Genomic DNA, 18,588 nt, shown 5'->3' with positions numbered 1-18,588 from the left:
AAGATGATTTTCTGTGACTGAGATTGCCTAGATGTTTCTTTGAACTCAAAACCAAGCAAGTTGTTTGTAATTTAAAGTTCTATGCCAATGACATTGAAAACGTGGCCTGAAAATAAAGCCTTTGTTTTAAGTAAAGGTAGCAGACTCAATTTGATCAGCCAAACCCCAGCATGGAAAAAAATAAAAAGCTTGAGACTGTGTGTATACCAGTCATTGCCTTTGGGCCTGTTCATGTGGATTTTCCACTTTTGCCCTCTTTTCAGAATCACAGAATCATAGGGGTTGGAAGGGACCTTCAGAGATCATCTAGTTCAAGCCCCTGCCAAAGCAGGGTCACCTAGAGCAGGCTGGACAGGAACGCATCCAGGCGGGTTTTGAATGTCTCCAGAGAAGGAGACTCCACCACCTCTCTGGACAGTCTGTTCCAGTGCTCTGCTACCCTCAAAGTAAAGAAGTTTTTCCTCATGTTGAGAGCAGGACTGCTCATAATAAACAGAAGCCTTGGGTACAGGTTGCCTGAGGCCTGGGTGGAGATGGACCTGCTAACTGTGGTGAAACGAAACCGTGGAAGAAAATACACTTCACAAGCAATTAAAATAGACTCAGAAAAATGGCACTGCTGCTCTTTGGGCATTTTTTTAACCTTAGGGACAGAGTGAGTGCTCAGGTTATGTCTGGGAACATGCAGTAATAGGTGACAAAGAGCCACAACTAACAAGGTTCTTTTGTTAGTTCTGCTATTGTGTCCATGAAGGCCTCTGAGGTCTTTGAACAACAAACTACAGAGCAACATCTCCTCTCTTTCGTCTTCCTTATAAACAGGTGGAAAGATGAGAAACTAAATGGATGCAGTGCTAGTACAAAGTCTGTCCCATACCTGTGTGAACGACAGGCAAGGGATGTATAGTCTGGGTAGATTAAAGAGATGGGAGGGAATTTAAGTTTTCTTCAGTGCTAGCACTGGAACTGAGGTGATCAGCCTTATGGAGGCTGAGTACAGCCCGTATCGGGGCCAGCTGTTTCCTGGACTCTCTGAAGCTGAGGCAACTGGCCCTCTACCAAGCAGAGCCCCACGGCATCCTTTCCCTTGCAGAGCAGTGAGGAAATACAGAGAGAAGGCTGCCATGTTCCATGCACATACCCATCCTGCTGGGCTGCTGTGGCGGTTGCAGCCTGTTTGACTCTGCAAGCTGAATTTCAGCTTCCTCACTTACAATAGAACTGAAATTTTGAGTAACATTTATAAAATGCACATTCTTGCATTTAATATGTATTAGTTTCTTTCATTTAACTTTTTTTTAGATAAAATCTCACCTGATAAATCCCATCTAATCACTGTATGATGCTCAGGGGTTCAAATGATTTCTGCAATAATTTATACCTGCTGATACGATTGGCAGCATTTGATCTCCAGGCTCCTTTAGAGCAATGGATTCAGCACGGGAGGCCGGGATGCACACTGTGCTGTGTCTCATTGCTCAATTTCACAATTCCTGTATAGTGGATTGTAAAACTCAAAGCATTAAGTTTTAATTTAAAGTCAGCTGAATTCCTTAAACTGAATTTGCAAGGTTAGTTTATCCTTTCATAAACGGATGCCCTCATCTGTCTTTCTGTTAGTAAGTGCCCCACAAAATCACTGATGTTTGTGTGGAGCACAGACAGTATCTACACCACATTTACATACTTAATATAGAGAATGGATCCCCCTCCGGTGTTCCACTCATTTTTCAGACTTCAGCCTTGTAGCAAAGCTAGGTTCAGCTGGCAAAGTAAATTCGGACAATAGTGTACAGCCTCTAAATTTTTCAAGTTGAGGAACTGCACTAATTCGCAAGGTAAAATATTTGTTTGGTGACCTCATTGCCCTCTCCAGGGTATCATATTGCAAATAGAGGTGACCTATTAGCTCAACAGAACAACAGAAACAGCATGGGTTGGACGAAGTCTCAAGAAAATACTCTTTTAACATGTATATTTCCTCATTAATGTCAAGAACAGAGAAAACAACAACAACAACAAAGGTCTTAGCTGCCAAAATGGAAAGAGAAAGCTTTTCCAAGATGAGGTTTAAACTCCTGGACTGTTTCCCTTTCTGTAGCCTTCAGCCACCAATGTGAAAGCTGGTACATTCAATAATGAGGAATGCTGGCAAATGGATCCTGTGTGGATGGACTGACTGCAGTCAAAGTGTTTTAAGTAACCAATCTCAACCTTCTTCCAAAGCAGTAAAGCAGGAAATCTTAAGTTAAATAGGCAATTTTAATCCTGTTTTGCAGATATACCTTTCTTTTATATTCCTAGGAAGTCCCGGAGTTCTTTATTTGATTGGAATAACCGCTAATAACTATCAGCTGGAGAACAATTAGTTTTGCACCAAGTTAGGAATTTCCTCATGCTAATTAGAAATCATACATACCTCTCCCTGTATCCAAGTGACTGCCACACATTTTCTGAGAATTGTGAGTTTCAGAAAATACTTTTCCCTGTCCTCCTCTCTGCTGAGGAAATTCCGGATAGGAATTACTCACAAGAAGTGAAATCTTCATCACTGACACCTACATTACCTGCTCCCAGAATACACAGCTACAATGGGAGTGTTAACCCCTTGCCCTTATCACTTTCCCACTACTGAAGAATGGGTTGCAGCTTCCTGAAAACTGTGCCAGTGCCTCAGTTTTAAGGGTTGCCACGTTCCTAAACAGCGAGCTCGTTACTGTTTACCAGCTGTCTTAGAATTTTCCTGAATCATGGAATCACGGAATCTTCAGAGTTGGAAGGGACCTCTAGAGATCATCTAGTCCAACTCCCCTGCTAGAGTAGGATTGCCTAAAGCACATCCCTCAGGGCTGCATCCAGGCGGGTCTTGAAAATCTCCGGAGAAGGGGACTCCACAGCCTCCCTGGGCAGCCTGCTCCAGTGCTCTGTCACCCTCACCGTAAAGAAGTTTTTCCGTGTATTTGAACGGAACTTCCTATGTTCTAGCTTGTGCCCATTGCCCCTTGTCCTGTCGCTGGGAACCATTGAAAAGAGCCTGGCTCCGTCCTCCTTAAACCCACCCTTTAGGTACTTGTAAACATTAATCAGGTCCCCCCTCATCCTTCTCTTCTCCAGGCTAAAGAGTCCCAGCTCTTTCAGCCTTTCCTCATAAGGGAGGTGCTCCAGTCCCATAATCATCTTGGTTGCCCTACGCTGGACTCGCTCCAGTAGTTCCCTGTCCCTCTTGAACTGGGGAGCCCAGAACTGGACACAGTACTCCAGTTGTGGCCTCACCAGTGCAGAGTAGAGGGGGAGAATGACCTCCCTCGACCTACTGGCCACAGTCTTCCCTATGCAGCCCAGGATGCCATTGGCCTTCTTGGCGACAAGGGCACACTGCTGGCTCATGGATAATTTGCTGTCTACCAGGACCCCCAGGTCCTTCTCCTCAGAGCTGCTTCCCAGCATGTCCGCCCCTAACATATACTGGTGTTTGGCATTCTTCCTTCCCAAGTGCAGGACCCTACACTTGCTTTTGTTGAACCTCATTAGGTTCTTCTCTGCCCAGCTCTCCAGCCTGTCCAGGTCACGCTGGATGGCAGCACGGCCCTCTGGAGTGTCGGCCACCCCTCCCAGCTTGGTATCATCAGCAAACTTGCTGAGGATACACTCTGTCCCCTCATCTAGGTCATTAATGAATATATTGAACAAAATTGGACCAAGTATTGACCCCTGAGGGACACCACTGGTGTGGTGAATGAGACACAAATCAAAGTGAAGTTTTTTATTTTTGTAAGTTCAAGGAGGACAATAGCTACAGCAGGTTTAGAAAAAAGTGCACTGAAATAATAAAAAAATCACAGCCCTTGAGTAGCTTTTACCTGCATTTTTATTAGGTCCAATATATTTCTCCTTCTCTGCATTGCCATTTTTTACTCACCGTTCACTTAGTTTTTTTAATCAGAGCTTTTGTGGCCTCTTGTTGGCAGAATTTGGCTTTCAGCATAAAAAGAACAGAAACATCATTTAAAGAGTTTCAGGCTTTTAATTAAGTGAAGCTAAAATGTGTTCTGTGTATAAGAAAATTTCCCATTAAATACATATTTATTTAAAATTTTTACACAAAGGGATATTAAATGTAATTTGTGAATGGATGGATTATACCTAATATAGGTGGAATTTTCAATAGTATCTGGGGGGGGCCTTCGCATAGAGTTGTACAATTCATAATTTGAGTACAATCCATTATGTTTTCACAAAATATCTTTTTTCTGATGCATTTATTTTTAGTCACTTTGCCCTGCATTTGAGAGCTGTGATGCTGTGGCCCTACTGAGGCATTCCAGCACTTGGGAACCCTCAAACGGAGCAAGCCCTGTGGAAATCTTTAAGGATAAAAAAAACATGTCAGTGGTAAAACTTTTATTGCAACCATTTGGAAGAGAAATTGCCACATGAAACTCAGAAGAAGAAAGTCACTGATAGGAGAGAAGCAATAAGGAAAAACAGGAGCAGAAATAAATGTGTGGAATTGGGTCTCTACTGGATTTAATGAAGTTTCGTGTCAGAGCCCTGAGAGTGCCAGTAGACCTTAATGATGCTGACCAGCCTCACCTGGGACTCCCACCCATACCCTCTGCCCATGGGCCTTGGAGACCCATTGGAGCTCAGGCCTGAGTCCCCAGTCCCTGCCCAAACTGTGCTGCCTGTCCCCAGTCCCTTCTCGCACACGAAACCCTTGGACCAGTATTGCAGCCATGTCTCCAGTCCCATCTGCAGCCCTGTCTCCTGCTGCTCCTGCCAGGACTTTCTGGATGAGCTGTGGATGGACCCTGTTGCCAGCAGCCACCTCTGCCCACCATGCTCGGGTGCTGCAGGACCATGCCCTGGTCAGTGAGGACGCCACTGGGCTGGGGTCACCCTTGGCTCCTGGCTCACTCTCCCTTAGGAGCAGCCTGTCCTCGCTGCTCCCTCACAATCTGAGACAGGACAGAATTTTTTCCTTGCTTTCATAATTTGCTCTGTGATCTGTACGTAAGACTCAGAAAAGAACAAAGAGCTGAGCAGAGGCACATCAGGAACGCCCAATACTCGAGGGAAAGGCAATCCACCCGCTACTGAGACTTGGAGCCTGCGTGTGATAATACCGTCCCTGGCAAACCAGAGGCAGATGAAAGAAAGAATCAGGATAATCCTCTCAACCTCTAAGAGACCTTGATCATGTAACACAAGTGCCCCAAACAGCAGAAAATGTTCTTTATTCTTGGTTAATGTTTAAAGGCTTCAAAGTGCAATACTGCTACGGCTGTGATTGAAAAGGACAAATCCTGCTCGCAAACATACCTCAAGGTTTTCTCTCTTGCTTCCTACTCAACACTTTTTTGGTCAAAATACTGACAAAGCTGTTGCTTTGAGAGGCAATGACAGAAGCTAAAAACTGTTTGATCAGCTCTAGGAGCTCAGGTCCTCCAGCATAATGCAAAAATTTTACCTAGCCCTGCGTGAGTTGTAACACTTGTGTGTGTGTGACACTTCAACACCACTGGAAAAACACACTCCTGGTAGTGTAAATGTGGGAGGGCTCCAGCCTGCCCAACTGTTTTGAATGCCTAATTTCCATTTCCAGAAAATCCTGATAATAGCAAAAATAAAGCTTACTTGGGAACGAAATGCATCTGTTTTTGAAAAATTTGCCAAGGGCACAAATTTCTGGAAGTGCTCTGTTTTGGAGAAATCAAATTATTTCTTTGATTAGTTGGGGTATTTCTCTAAGAGAACAGAAACAGCTATACTGGTTTTTGGATGCTCTTGGCCAGGACACTGCTTTAGATTCCCTGTGATGTTCTTCACTCCTGGGAGCAGCCCTGGCTCTCACACTCTGCAGAGGAACTAGGACTCAGATTTGCTGTGGTGTCTCCGGAGCAAGGAGGTTCAGAAACTTCCTGGAATCAGTTTGCATTTCAACTATGATTTAAGGAAGTACATATGGTTTGTGAAGCAGCTTTTCCTAAATAAAAACAACAAACAACCACTGAGTGATACCTCTGCCCTCTCTCCACTGGCACCACATTTCCCTCCGTGCTGGCATGATACTGCTGGTGTTTGCAGCTGCCCGTGAAAAGGGCTGTAAGAGCTGGCCCCCGAGATGTGCTCTCCAGAAGCTACATAACCACCCAAATCTGTACTACTTTGTTGATTCCCTTCACAGCTATTGAAAAGGACAGCATGGGCTCTTTTACCAATTCACACTCTCTCCAGATTTTAAATTCCCTCTCCCAAAGGTCTTGATGGAAAGAATCAATTTGTACAAAACAATCAAAGATTAATTAAGAGGGTGACTTGGAACCTGACTGTCCCTAGGTTAGTATCCTAGCCAACACATGCAATGTCAATCTTCATTTTTTTCTCGGCTGGAGCAGTTTATTATTTACACAAAGTGGGATAGCTTCTGGTAGGGGAGATACTCTGGTCTCAGAATACAAGGTGGGACTGGGACTGAATTTGGAACAAAGTTTGGAAGGTTTGAAAGAGGATCTCTTGCTTTGCAGTGACATACTTTAATCCCTGTGAAATTGGATATTCTGGGGAGGATACCAGTTTCTTACGGAAAGGGGCTTCTCTCCTTCCAAGAAAGGACTGGAGCCGGCGATGCCTTAGCAGCAACAGGCCTGTCCTACAGGCTTGGAGTTGATGCAAACCTACCTTCCAGAGACACAACTTGCCCATATTGCTCCTGAGCATCCCTGGCTGGCAACCTGAGTCTTTATTCCTCAGCACATTGGCTTCTGGAAATCCTTTTCTGCACATTTTTCATTCTCTGTTGTGCACCATGGGTACCTGTCCTGAATTCCACTTAGCACCAGGATTGCAGCTCTTCTGGTGTCGAGCATCTCACTGTGTCATCCTGAGATGAAAGCCAGGTTTCTTGCAGAGCAGTCTAGGTCCAGACCTATAAAGGAACATAGAAAGTCCCTGCAGGAGTCAAGTTACTCGATACCTTCTTGAATCTGGGAGGGTAGTAACTAAATCATTAGACAGCCTGCCCCCTCCGGTACACGGCATAAGTGGATAATGTGCAATAGGTAGTTGTAGATTAAAGAAGTTCATCTGGAATACCAAAGAGAGGATTTTTGCCTTGGGGATTGTGATTAGGCTTCATATACTTTCAGTATAGCCAATCCATAGCACTTCGCTCTCCTAGTAGTTGCAAAGTCTAATATTGGCAATAGTGAGCTGTGGTAGCTAATTAGGCAAGTAAAAAAATACATACATCTGTACAACTCCTTTTCCCAGAAAAAACAATCTTTCTCATCCCATTCCATTTAGTTGTCCTTTTATAGAAGTCTTATTACTATTATTTGCACTTTCCACGCAAATACAATGAATGCCATCTTCACGGTAAGATGCTGCTGCTGCCCTTTACACTACTTCCTAATATTTGAGAAAGAGTTTGTTATTCAGATATTAAAATAACAGCACAGTTGTGAGATTTAACACCACTAGGTGACATTTCAAGCTTCAGAACATTTTATGTTTCTTTAGTGGTCTAATTTTCAAGGTGATTGGATTAATTTTTGCTCCTCTATTCCCATAGCAACTGTAGCCAGAAATGCCTTCTACCATTTGGGCAGGCTAAAAGGCTGCAGCCTTTTTCCTAAGCTGCAAGACCACATACCAGGATTGATGTTGACATCTTTGTCACAGGAGGCAGTGATGCCTGCGAGGACCAAGCTTGCAGGCAGCCGGGAAACTGTAGCTGATTCCAAATGCAGTGATCTGCCAGACCAGAGAGATGAAAAACATTATACTAATCTCTAAATTGTACATTGGCCACCCATTGGAGCCTGGTTTTAATTCAATGCACTGGTCCTTATCTCTAAAGCCTTAAGATTTGGCTGACTCTGAGAACATCTATTTCCTGCCTGCTAGCACTAAGGCTGCGGCTGATGAATTTTTTAGACTCTTCAGCTCTAAACTGAAAGACGAAGGGGTGGGGGCACAATGTACCGGTTACTTCTTCCTGTTTCCCAAGTTCGTCTTTTTTTCCCTTTCAGACTGCAATACAGTAATTCAGATTTCTCTGCTGCGGAACATGGCTGGCAAAATTCTCTTACACATGCAGTTAGGACAGGGTTTGTTATTACTTTCCTGCTAAAGAAAGCCCCTTGTTGTGCCGGGTTAACATATTATCAGCTCTTTTTATGAAGAGGTCTGCTAGATGTGACGCTAAATGTTTTAAAAATGTCTCTAATAATGAAGAAACAGAGATGGAAAAGAAGAATTTTCCTGTGCTTTAGCCAGCGATACAATAAAGCCTAGTGTTGACATCTGTCTGATGCATTTATGCCATCCAGCAGCAATTTTACTTCATCGAAAAAGTTATCAAATGGACACAACAAAAGCATAACTGTATCTCAAGATTTTTTTGGCCAGGGCATGTAATATGCCTTGAATGCCTTACAAATACCATACCCTTCTTCCGTAAGCAATGATAGATACTAATGCAGCTGTGTCATTTCTAGATTTCAGCCTCAGTCCTGCAATTAATATAAATGTGGTTAAGGTCGTTCATACCTGTAATCATAGTGCAAACAGTGGCCTTATTAAAATAAATGACATGTGCTTAAATGGTTGCAACAGCAAAGCCTTAAAGATCAAGAAGCTTGTTATTACATCTATTTCTTCAGGGTTTTGTCTTCAGGTGTTTTCAATTACTCATTGTATGCATAAATTTTTATTTAGCATGGTTGTTGTCGCACACAACTACAAAGGTATGCTAAAAATATAAACAGCAGCAACTAAAGAAGCCGAGAGCCTATATAAAGAACAATAAGGAAATGCAGGCAGATACAAGCTCACATTTGTGTTGAACCCCAGTCCACCGCAATTTGAAACACATTAATATGCAGAAGAGAGAAGGCTTTGTGTCAGAAATAAAGCAAACTGCCCCCCTCACAGATTCTTTTCTGATTGTGCTGAAATGAATTGAGACTACAGCAGTGATTAACCATTTCCTTCCAAGCATCTTTAAAACTGAGTGAACAATCTGAAATGAAAATTGCCCCTTCCACAATAGCAGCTATCCACGTGGAGGTCTTCTTAGAAGATGGTAGTCGATATTAGTTTAGGCTCAAGATGGAGGATTTCCACTTGGTGTGCAAGAATTCTCTGTCTATGGCTGTGTTGTAAAGCAGGTTGGTCTCTCTCTGAGGAAACTCAGTCTTATCAGTACGTGTTAGATTTTTCTCTCCTCATGTTGAGATAACATCTGTGCCCTTGCCCAGAGGTCTCAGGAGGTCTAGGTAGGGGAACGTCTGAGTTGTGGAACCCTACTAGCCTCGGCACTGGGCTGGGAGCTGGACAGAAGACATGGGGCAATTCTGTACATTTGCATGAATAAGGTTCCATTGTGTCTGTGGGATTTTAATACCAATTTGGATAGCACCTATAGACTTTTTGTTCCCCTAGATAGCCACAGAGCAACTGCTGGAACTCATTTTACAAGTCTAGTCTTGATGGTATCTTTTCTGTTTCTAGATTCGGTTTCATCATCTGAACCCTTTCCTTAGTCAAGTCATTAAATTCAGACAACCAAAACCCTGCTCAGTTGGTGCTTAGCCTTGAAAAAGCCTAAAATTTATGGATAAGTGAGTTTTATTATTAAATGTCTCCACTGTATCTCATGAAGCTGACCATGCTCACTCTGAGCTTCCTTTAACTGGTGACATCTGGTCCTACTCAGGTTTAATTGTAACTGCTTTGGAAAGCTGTAATCTTTTTTATTTCATTTAGCTTGAATTAATCTCCCCTAACAAGCACTCAGAAGAGGCCTTTTCCCTCTAAGTATGTTGGCCACAGAGTCATTGTTGTGATTCATTATTGAGAGTCCGTTTTCAGCTTAGCAAAATTGAGACAAAGGAATGCCTCATCAGGTTTTTACTGTTCTGCTGCCTTGCATTTGTAAAGCTTGTATGAATGGGCTATATGCAAAAGTCCTTCCTGTAGCAGGTCACCCAATTAACAGCTAGTGCACAGAACCATTAAGTTTTATTAATACAATCCTTTGCTTTAAAAGTTTTTTTTCATCTAAAAGCTTTTTTAAATAGCTAGTATTATAGCTGAGTATAATTGCAATTAATTTACAGTAATTAGAGAAACTATGGCTCTGAGTCTGGTATTCCTATGTATATTTAGCCCACCAATATTTCAATATATAAACATCAAAATACCTTTAAAAATCCAGTCGTCATTCTCTCATTTCTCCAGCTTCTTTTTTTTTCCCTCTCTGCTTTCTGTCGTTTTGGACTGTAAATTGTTCGGGCTGAGAATTCCGTTTTATGATGTCTCTATGCAGGATAACAGGACACAGATTTTTCTCGGGCTCCCTGGATGTTAGTATAGTCACTACTAAAATAATTGAGGGAAGGCCACAAACAGGCTGCGATGGATGGCTGCCCGCTTTCCTCCATGTGTTGCAGCGGAAGGTGAAGGAGGAGGAGGAAATGTAGGTACTTCTCTCACCCAATTCCTCCCCTCCCTTTTCATGTCTTGTGGTGGGAGCTCAGCACAGGAAGGGACAGCTGATGCTACCGAAGGAGACACAGTAAGATCTTATCGCAGATTCATGGAAATTACACCTCACGGGGATCATCCCGTCAGACCTCTTGCTAAGCACATAAGTTCTCTATATTCAAATCAAAAGCATAATTAAAACGAAGTCTTTCTTTTCTCAGAAGATTTAATTGTTGCATACTATGGGCAGAGAATAGGAGATCACCAAGCACTGCTAGTACTTGAGTTTACGAGTTTTGTGGCATGGAGGTATTCAGGTGATGACAACAGGGGAACTACGGCATGTAATACCGACAAAAATGAGAACAACTTCTTTTTCCTGCCACTTTTGTGAAAATACTATGGCAGTTCATCACGTATGGCCAGTATGCATAAGCAAGGCTTTTAGTCTCAGATCTCTTCGTGCTCTATGTCTGCCTACAGATAGCTTAATGTTTTACAGGAACATAGGGAAAAAAAAACTTAGAAAGCACGTAGACTGTCATGGGGGAAAAAATTATTTCTGACCTTTGCCTGGAGGGACTTGGTGAGAGTTAAGCTTTTCAGGGCATTTTAAAAATACTTTTTACTTCCTATTTCATTGGCAAGTCATAAAGGTCACTTGAATGATCATGCAGTGCTCAACTACCCTAAATGCCCTCGCATCAATAACACAATATTAGGATATAGTCACTCTTTATCAACATTGAAGCATGCTCTCATTGATAATTATTATTTATAATTAAGGATTTGGTGAAACAGTTATAAGGTGATGCTGACAGCAGTTGACTTGGTAGCAAATGTGAAATTGGCCATAATTGCTGTAATAAATCAATTTCACTGGGATTATTGCTACTGTAAAACTAATAGTCTATAAGAGTAGTATGTCATTAAAGAAGGCTCTCTGTCGGACCTTAGCAACTAGGTATTTAGAATTTAAAATTAAATTCCTAATGCAGAATGTAAAACAAATAGGGCTGCTGATAAAAATGGGGTTTAAACTCTCCCAAAGTGTCAACAATGAAGGAACTAATGAAGATGAATAAAAGGAAAGCTTGATGAAATTTTGAGGCTGACAAGAAAACACAAACCAGCATGCATACTACCACACAAACTGGCAACCCCAGTGCCCAAAGCAGTGTCGGTGTCATTAAGCTCCCTGCCCTTGCAGTGCTGTGGGGGTTGTGTTTTCGCATCAGTAGTGGAAGAACAAGGGAGTCTTCTGGAATGATACCACAATGAAACAATAAGCATGACTCTTCCACCTGGTCTAACTGAGACACTTCCTTAAAACAAAAGTCAGGATCGATCAGTGTAGTAGTTAAACTGTAGCTTCAGATTTCTCTCTGTTCCAAACAAGTCTCTTCATCACTATATCCATAGTTAGTGCCAGGACAGTCACGGCTTCTGCTCACTAAATCATCTGTAGAACTTTTGGTCAATTTTGGTCATGAGAGGATCCACGTTACTCTTGCCTTCAAGGAACCAGGCTTCAAAAAATGAAGGATGGCTGTTCTCAGCCCAGGTTGCTCATGTTCCTTACTCTAAATGGGGAAAGAACACATGATGAATTTTGGACTATATTTTTTTTCATGCTGCCCAAGCAACACTGAATGCTGAGGGCTTTCCTCTAGTGTAGAGATTTCTGAATTTGTCAGAAGGATTAGTGATGAACCAAAGTGACAGCTTCCATGACAACTTACACTAAGTGTTTCACAGACCTTTTTTTTCCCCCATCCCTTAGAATACAGAGTACACTTCGGTGCATTATCAGCTTATAAAATGGATATCAAGTGGAAGGGGGGGAACCCTTTTGGGATATATTTCTTTGTCTCTACAAAACAGTACATTTTCCTGTATCCTTGTACATGACCGTAAAATCTAGAAGCTCACTAAGGTGGGAGTTCAAAATTTTAAGCAAAGTAAAAAGTTCAAAAGTTTAAAAAAATTGAAAAGTTAAAAATACCATTTCCTATATCTATCTTTAAAAATTTTGAAGGTACTGACATGTTGGTTTGTAGTGTTTGTAGTTTATTCATCTTAAATAGACTAACTAGCTCATATTAAAGATGAAATTCTTTTGAGTAAGCCTTTCAGACAAGTACAACAGGGAAACACTAAAATGGTTTTGTACCTACATGTGAATGCAAACTGCACTTACGAGGATTATTTACTGCTTTTCTTGTGAGAAAGAAAATAAATTCATGCAGACTATAAAATCATAAGAGTAAAATCAATGCTAAAATTAGGGACTGAATATATAAGAAATATGCATAGAGCAAAAATTACGGTGAAGTAAGAACTCACTACTACAGTGTTCAGCTGATTCATAACCAACTTCATTAAACTGCAAGGTAGAAAGGAGAAAGAAGGTCAATGGCTATTGCTGCAAAATCCATTTCCCTTTTACTTTATTCATAACTTTTTGAAGAATGACTCTTCATATCCCTAGCTGTTACTACAGCACATATCCTCCTATCTCACCAGCCCCTGCTTCTGTGCATTCTAAAATGCCGCCACTGAGAGCTTACCAGCCAGCCCAGCTCAAAATAAGGTCCACAAATAACAAGACTGCACAACTAAAACTGCACAAGTGCAAAGAATGCATTGGAGTTTTAACTGAAAATTTGACAGAACCTGCAGACGAAATCCTCTTTTCATTCTTGAGACGGGATAGCAGGAAATGTTGCTGCAGATACCTCCACCTTGTTTTCTTGAAGGAGTGGCAATGCACGGAGAGAAGGAAAGCTCACAGCTCGTTGGGAAGCTCGTGTGAGTCACGACTGCAGAAACACACTGAGTGGGAAACTTGGACCCTGGCAGAAGAGAGCCCAGGTGTATCCACTGGGTCTCTGTGTTGCCGCAAAAAGAAGTAGTTTTGCTTGACAATGAGCTTTAATTAATCAGACCTGAAACAAAGTGGACGGCATATTTTAGTAACTCTTCAGCCCTGGAATCTTAGCAAAGCAGACAAAAAACAGGACCAAACCGGGAAGCTTAGATAGCCTTCCCAAGTTACAGATGAGTAGTGAGAATGTTGTCCATTAGGATGCCAAGTATGGACTTGTCTCTGGTGTCAATCTGTATTTGACAAGAACCTGACTCATTAATCAATACATAGCACACACGGATGGTACTGAAGACAGTTTTTTCTCCACAGATCTGTATGCCTTAAAATACCAATGCTACATCTTTAAGACTGGTGTTTTGTTCCTAAAAATAGAATCACAGAATCATAGAATTGTTCGGGTTGGAAGGGACCTTAAAGATCATCTAGTTCCAACCCCCCTGCCATGGGCAGGGACACCTCCCACTAGATCAGGTTTCAGGCAAAATTTTTGGCAAACCAGGTGTTAGAAGCTTATGGGAGATTAAAAGATGAGACGGGTTTCTGGAACTGTCTCCTGAATCTATTTTATATCTGTTTTGTGAAAGCGTTTTTATTTTAAGATGTTAAGACAAAAGCTTGAAAATTATCACATCATATGAATGTTAGCAGTCTCGAAAATTGTCTTGTTTATTTTTCTCTCCACATCAGAAAATGAGTCTGATAATGCTTTGACTGAAGTCAGTAGAATTGTTCCCATTCAATTATACCCTAAACCTGCAATGGGATTTGCTAATGAGTATAACGTCAAAGCCAGTGTAAGTGATGAGCAAAGGGCTTTTATGATGCACAGTCAATAATGAACATTTTCCTTTACGTTTTCTGGAAGGCCTTATTTCAGGGAAATATTCAATACCAATTATCTATTTCAAAAGGGCCAATTCTGCAACCAGTACTCAAACTAAACATTCGAAATCTGTTTCAGACGACCCTCTGTGGCATTAGGGGATACCTGAGGTGCATGAAGATGGCAGCATCAGAGCGGATATGTGAGTGAGAAGCATCAATGACAGAACAAAGCAGATAAAGAGCATTCAAAATGAAAACAGTGCCAAGCAATGCCTTCAGAAAATCCTCCCATCCCTGTCCTTCTGTCATTATCATTAAACAAAATCCTGGCTGGCTGATCAACTCAAACACCTAAGTCTGAAATTAATTCTGCCTATCCCACAGCATGATGCAATAGGGTCATGAGGTGAATTTTGCATCTTTAATCCACCATGACTACCGAGGAGAAAAATCTCAGAACTTTTCTGCCCATCAGACCACCAGGATCCTGCCCGCTGTTAACGGAAACGGTTTCAGAAATTAATGTTGAGGTACAAATGGGAAGGAACTGCACTCAAAGTTGTTTATTTCACCACTGTTAATGGTATAGCCTAGTTAAGAATTATCTCCATGCATTTTCCCCATATTTACAGATAGCTGTTCAGTTTATGGAAGCTAGAAGGGCTGTAATGTACCTTACAATACCTATATTCTTTCTAATCTAATTAGAAAACCCCATCTCTATAGTCACGATTTTACTATCTGATAATCACGTACTAGAACAATGTGATGTGTTTATTTCTATCGTTACAGGCAATACTGAGTTATTTGTTCATCTTCCACGGTCTCCCCCAAATAAAATACTGGCTTCACTTAATTCAGTGGAAGCTTTACCACAAATGGACCAGCATATCATACATCCAATCTTGAGTATGTAAGAGAAAAAAGTATCTTGAGTTTATAAGAGAAAAAAGTAACCACATCTAGATTTATTCCCCTCCTCTTGCATGGAAGGCCTTGTGGGAATCCTGAAAATCCTCAAAACAAAACAGTGAGTGTGATCTGGATATGGCTGGTATGTCTGTTTGCATTTTAAAAAACAGAGTTGTCTCCCAGTGCTCGTCTCCTATGTAGTTCTACAGGTGTCTGAGCTCTAGGCAAAAATCTAACAGCCTTGGCCGTGCCTACAGAACACCCAGAGAAAGACCTCTGCTCTCGCAGTCCAGCCTTTTGATTTGTCCTAGAGCTTAGAGACTGGCCGCAGGGCCAGACAGCAGTTGTGAGCAGGGACTGCTGGCTACTAAAATGCAGACTGGCAGGCCAGGCATGCCCACAGCTTAGGCACGCAACTCAGTGGGAATTAGGGGCCTAAACAACCTCCAGGGCTCAGCTCTCAGACACCGCAGTAATGGCTGACATTATCCATTCAGAGAGCGAAATATTAGATTATGTAGACTGTTCGTAAGGCTGCTGACACGCTGCACAGTTCTTAATTTTCTCAGTTATTCCTGTGTTTGATCTCAGAAGCAGCAGTAACAAAAGCATTTGGGGGAAATGAGGGCATAGCATCCTATGGACAAGCAGGATTCACAGGATGAGAAACATGTTAAATATATGCTTTGACTTGTAACCCATTAAGTCCAACAGTACAAAGCCCACAGACTGCTTGGCATAAAAGGGAATGATGCAAAATACCGGCGAAGAGATGCACAGGGTGATAGCAAAACAGGAAAACAGATAAAAACAAAAGAAGCTAAATCTGGATGCTGGTGTAAAAATTTTGTTTCTCAGCACACCCTATTTGAACGATTGAGGGAAAGAGAGAGGGTCCCCCATCCCTTGAATAGATGCCACCAAACTTCCTGCTCAAAGGAGTTCTGTATATATAAAAAACAGGGATTGCCCTTTAATAGCCATTCATCACGGTGAGGGAAGCTGTGCATGAAATACCAGGTTGTGTCCAAATCAGCAGTTCAATTTGGATAATTTTTCAGGTATATCGCTGTTTAGTCCTCTTTGAGTCACACTGCGGACTGGTGTCTGAGTGCAGAACCTGAGCGTGTGCTGCAGGAGCACACCTCGTGTACTGCCACCACAAACAGGCGCGAAATCCGTGGACCAGATTTGTGCTAGCCCAAAATTTAAAATAACCCGCAATGCGACACCCAGGCCCCGGTACTAACTCTTTAACTCTATGTATCTACCGTTATTGATCCGCACTTCTTGCTAATGTAAACTTGTCCCCAGATATCCCTTTTTGCAAGTGTTAGCAAAGGCTGATAAAGTGAAAGAGGCTACTAAAGTGCTTCTGGCTTCAGACAACAAGGGGAGATGAGAGAAAGGGGAGAGAGAAAAAAGAGGGAAAGAGAGAGACAAGGGCAGAGGCAGAAGGAGTCCTGCCAGCCTGGCTCACAAAGACACTGGCCGAGTGATGCTCTGAAGGTCTCAGAAAAGTCGGGGGAAACTGAGTGGAAAGATGCAGGCTTTCTCCCACTACTAAGTGATAGGGTTTGAAGGGAGCTAAAAAGCACCTGAGTCATTATTAATATAAGAAGGTAAACACAGGTGCTGCCTATAACATTTATTTTCTTTGCATGCACTCTTGCTAATCCAAGAGCTCAAGTCTGACCATCTTCTAACCAAATGCATATACTTAAAAACTCTCTTCTTTCCTGTATTTCATTCGTATATTCTCACACTCAGCTTGCATTCTGAGATGATGGGATGACATGAGGAACATTATTGACCGTGACAGAGATGAAACAGCCATTTACCATCCCTGCCTGCTACATGACCTTCACCTAGTCATTTTCTCCTTCAGATAGTTTTGAATATTGCAAAATGCCTTTCCTGTCTGAAAATTACAGCAACTGGATAAATAAAATGGTAGACTGTAGATAGCATGAAGGAAGCGAACAGCAATTTGCATTTCTTGTCTCAAAAGAAGATGATATGCATAGGTGCGAAATTAGAAACAAGTAGTTTGGGTTTTACATAGAGGTGAAAATAAAATTACAGATAGAGAGGGACGCTTACCTTGGGCAAATTCCCTGTGGAAATGACTAACAGTCATGGGGATGAGTTTTTCAGCCTACATGAAGATTCCCTTTGACCCCTGTCCACACTATGAGGCAGTGACGTGAACGTGTGTGTTACGTACCACAATACACTTCATTGCTTCACACTCCACTGCCTGCAGGTGGTCTTTCAGTACAGGAAGAATCAACGAAGGGGTTGAATTACTACAGAGTTTAGTTTTTTCAATAAATCTATTTTACAACTGTACTTGCTTAGCTGTAACTCTTTACTCCGCAACTGCATTTTAAGCTATTAAACTCTATTTTAACAAGTTAAAACAAAACCTGGCCTTTGGCTTTTTTTCTGGTCATTTAGAAAATTAAACAAAAGACCTTCAACTTAACAAAGTATGCAAGATAAAACTACCAAAAAATCTTTGATGGTGTCAGACTAGAAGGGATTGCCTCCTGCTTTATTGCATGATATACCATCAGGGACCACATGAAATATCTTAATTGGAGTGGGATTGGGAAATGGAGATTTTTCTGTCGCATCATAGCATTTTCTCAAACATACTGTCTAGCACTTACTTTGTGCAATACAGTATATACATAATAGCATGTTACGTATATGTTGACACAATTTCCCCATTTTTGTCAGCTGCATAACTTTCAGAATCCCTTAATGAGAATCATTTGCATAACTAAATAGAAGAACTACAAAGGACGAGATTTTGTTGAAGTGAGATTGAATGTTAAAGGAAAATAAATTATTAAATACAAAATTCAGCACCACACTCAGCATAGCTTTGCAGTGAAGAGTTTCTGTAATAAAAAAAATAAACTTTTTCATCAAATGCGCTTTTAATCATATTCAGAGGCTGATGATCTTTGATGTTTTACTGGACTTCAGTATCTTAGGCTACTTTAGAAAAATGGGGATATTTTAAAAGCATTCATTAAGTACTGCATCTTGCTTCTGTTGCATCCTAAAGGAGCCGAAATTGAAGTTCTCCATTAAAAAAAAAATCTCAATATAAACTTATCCTCAGGTTTCAAGGAAGAGTAAAAACTATAAGGAAATTTAAGAACTAGGTGCCTGTACGCAGTAAGATATCACATTACGAGTTTTGCTGAAGTGGGAATTCTAGGTTTGCCCTTCCGTTTGAAGTCAGTGGCAGTGTTTACAAACCTCGTATCTGCAGGTCATCCTCAATGAACGGAAAATTCTATTTATACAGTTTTAGAGCCTGTGAGGTAATTTTTCCTCAGTATTTTCCCTATAAAAACATGCCAGCACACCGTATTTTATTAAACATATTTGGATATACTGACAATTATGTATTCATCATTGATTTTCCAGTATTTCACACCATAAGCGGTTGT

At 41.5% G+C, this 18,588-nt stretch overlaps 1 long non-coding RNA gene across 1 annotated transcript; it reads right to left on the bottom strand.

Moving 5' to 3' along the window:
* Positions 1-5,704: 5,704 nt before the first annotated feature.
* Positions 5,705-17,298, bottom strand: LOC128909599 (uncharacterized). Its single transcript, XR_008466426.1, has 5 exons — positions 17,222-17,298; positions 13,168-13,439; positions 10,209-12,074; positions 7,655-7,755; positions 5,705-6,928 (listed from the first exon to the last, which is right to left on the bottom strand). It is a non-coding gene; the product is annotated as an uncharacterized LOC128909599 (long non-coding RNA).
* Positions 17,299-18,588: the final 1,290 nt, after the last annotated feature.

This window comes from Rissa tridactyla, chromosome 4 (assembly GCF_028500815.1).
Source record: "Rissa tridactyla isolate bRisTri1 chromosome 4, bRisTri1.patW.cur.20221130, whole genome shotgun sequence".
In the NCBI taxonomy this organism is placed as follows: Eukaryota; Metazoa; Chordata; class Aves; order Charadriiformes; family Laridae; genus Rissa; species Rissa tridactyla.
The sequence above is the reverse complement of the archived record's forward strand: the minus strand, read 5'-3'. Positions and strand labels throughout refer to the sequence as shown.